The following is a 3,414-nucleotide window of genomic DNA, read 5'->3' on the forward strand; positions in this document are numbered from 1 at the left end:
TTTTTTTTTTGGTTTTGTTTTTAAGAGGGAGTCTCACTCTGTTTTCCCAGGCTAAAGTGTCATGGCCCTGCCTGGCTCAAAGCAGCCTCAAACTCCTGGGCTCAATGATCCTCCTGTCTTGGCTTCCTGAGTAGCTGAGACCATGGGCACTTGCCACAGTGCCCTTTTAGTAGAGATGGGGGTCTCACTCTTGCTCAGGAGTGTCTTGAACTGAGCTCAAAGGATCAGCCTCAGCCTCAGAGTGTTGGGATTGCAGGTGACAGTCACCATGCCAGCCTGATTCATTCATTTTTTAACAGGGCCACTGGGCTTACCTAAGTAAAAAAAGACATTGGTCACAGGGTATCCAGCATTATGTAAGAGTTTTTTCTCCTGCTTGTTTCTCTCATTCCTCATTAGCACAGTAATAATAACTAGAATTATTGTTCAGTACTGCATTTTCATATTTCTATACATTGATGGATTTCTATCAAGTCACTGACGGCAGCAGGTCTGCATGTCAGTGTTTCAGTGTTTCTCCTTGCATACTTAAAAGTCACCTGCAAATTTGTAAATGAAGAAATTGCACTGAGCCTAACTGTTGGGGCCACCCACAGTGGTTCAGACCTGTAATCCTAGCGTTGTGAGAGGCCAAGTCGGGAGGACCTCTTGAGCTCAGGAGTTCGAGACCAGCCTGAGCAAGAGCAAGACCCAGCTCTACTAAAAATAGAAAAATTAGCCAGGCATTGTGACAGCATCTGTAGTCCCAGCTACTCAGGAGACGGGATCGCTTGAACCTAGGAGTTTGAGGTTGCAGTGAGCTATCATGATGCCACTGCACTCTAACCAGGGCAACGGAGCAAGACTGTCTCAAAAAGTAAAAATTGAAAACCTAACTGTTGGCTTGAGAATTTCCACAGTAATCAGTTGCTGCCTGCTAAATATAAATAGTGTGGGACAGAAATAGAAAAAAAAAGTTTTACCATGTTCCCTAGGAGTTTAGAGAAAAATCTTAGGGGGGGGAAACCTCCTAAAATGATCGGTATTCGTTAAATTGAATTATAATTATTTAATAAAAAAAAAAGGCTTGCAGTTTAGTTCAATACAAACTTGAGTGTCTGCTATATGCTAGCAGTGTGTTGGGCTCAGGTACAAAAATAGGTTACAAAGTCCCTCCCTCAGGAAACGTCTAGTGACAAAGCCCGAAAAATAGATCACTGTAGCATAAATAATGAAAGTTATGCCAGCATAGTGTTTCAGTATTGTTTGTATGGGACAAAAATACCGAGGAGTTGGAAAGATTGCAAGGGTCAGGTAATAACGGGCTCTACTTGCCATCCTAGGTAACTTGAACCTGTTTAGGTACCGTAGGATACACACACCAACTAAGACTAGGGCGTGTTCATATTTGGATTCTATATAAATAGCTGGCTAAAGGAGGGGGGAAAGCTTGGAATCAGCATAGAGCTTATACTAATAACATAATAGCATAATAACAGGGACAGAGAAGGGGCAGATTTGGGAACTATTTAGGAGATAAAATTTCAGGAGTTTATTAGAGAGGTAAGAAATTGAGTATAACTCCTGGCTTTCTTGTTTTGTGATTAAGTAAATGATGCACTGTTAATTGAAATCAAAATTATAAGAAGGGAGAAAAGCGTGCTGGGGAGAAGAATCACAGTCAGAAACTCAGCATCCAGTGAGTTTTGCATTAGAACATTCTATCAAAACAATGATTCCATCAAATCTCTCATGGGGGGAAAAGAGCAGTGGACCAAGGAAGGAATCTTCAGGAACAGGCATTTAAGGGATAGATAGAGCAGGGTCAGAGAGTAAAAAACCAGGAGAAGGATGGCATGGAAGTCGGGTTAGTAGTGAGAGAAGCAGTTATTACATTAAGGGCAACTTACATATAATAAAGAGAATGAAGCCAGGATAATTGATTGTACTTGCCCACACCCATATAGCTAATAAGCTGGGGAGCTGGATTCAAACCTAGGACCATCTGGCTCCAGAGCTCAGTAATTAGCAATTCGAGATGCCACAGAGAAACTGAAGGAACTGGAGCTGAAAACAGCGATTACATCTTAATAGACTTTTCAAGGGCAGTTTCAGAATTATGAGGCCAGTTTTCTGGAATTTAAGGAAAGAATGAGATAAGAAAAAGTACATTTAGGGCAGTGCCTGTGGCTCAGTGAGTAGGGCACGGGCCCCATATATCAAGGGTGGCAGTTTCGAACCCAGCCCTGGCCAAACGGCAACAAAAAATAGCTGGGCATTGTGGTGGGCACCTGTAGTCCCAGGTACTCAGGAGGCTGAGGCAGGAGAATCGCCTAAGCCCGAGAGCTGGAGGTTGCCAAGGGCGACAGAGTAAGACTTCGTCTCTAAAAAAAAAGAAAGAAAAAGTACATTTAGACTACAGTTGACTCAAGCAACACAAGTTTGAACTGTACCAATTCAACTTACATGCAGATGTTTCAGCTAAACACTGTGTGGAAAATCCAAGTTTTGATGAGTGTGAAACCTGCATGCACAGAGAGGCCAATTTTTTTTTTTTTTTATCTGTGAGTTCCACAGGCCAAGTATGGGACTTGCATATACACAGGTTTTGGTATATGCAGAGGCCCTGAGCCCAATTCCCCGTATATACTAATGAACCATTGAAGTTCCAGAAATTTCTCTAAGAATGAAAGTACACAGTAAAATAAAAATATTAAAAAAAAAAATTAATGGGATGATGTAATACACTCAAAGGTTACAAAAAGCCAAGCAAGTTTTCAAGGAAATGTAGCTGAAGATATTTTAGAACCCCGAAAGTATCAACTGCAGTATTTTTTAGGGATTCAAAACAGTACCCACTGTTTCTCATTTCATTTTTGTGTGTGTGAGACAAGATTTCGCTAGGTTGCCCAGGCTGGTCTCAAACTCCTGGTCTCAAGTGATCCTCCTGCCTCAGCCTCCCAAAGTGTTGGCATTACAGGCGCAGCTGCTGCCTCTGGCCAATTGTAGTTTTTATGAGGCGTTTACAAAATGGTTGAGACAAATGAGGTTTTGCTTGAGAAAAGTATAACAAGGCCATAGTGCAGGTAAGTTTATTCCCAGCTGTACGTAGTTTGCAGGACTTATTCAAGGCATTAGCCAGCACTGGCTCGATGTCAGTGGCTTAACTGCTTCAAAATTGTTTCTCTCTCAGTAGAAACCAGTCCTCATCATATGGAAGGTGACCAATCACAGGTTAACTACACTAATGTGAAACTACAGAGAAACGTGCTTCATTTTTCACTAATCCTCAATTATCAGAAATTAATGAAGAAAATTCTAAAGAAACAAGCAGGAAGTAAATCCCCACCCAAAAGGATGAGCAAGGGCTATTTTAAAATCTTACTTTAAAAGATAGTAATGGCTCGGCGCCTGTGGCTCAAGTGGCTAAGGCGC

The sequence above is a fragment of the Otolemur garnettii genome, unplaced genomic scaffold, assembly GCF_000181295.1.
Source record: "Otolemur garnettii isolate 467f Iridium unplaced genomic scaffold, OtoGar3 scaffold00095, whole genome shotgun sequence".
In the NCBI taxonomy this organism is placed as follows: domain Eukaryota; kingdom Metazoa; phylum Chordata; class Mammalia; order Primates; family Galagidae; genus Otolemur; species Otolemur garnettii.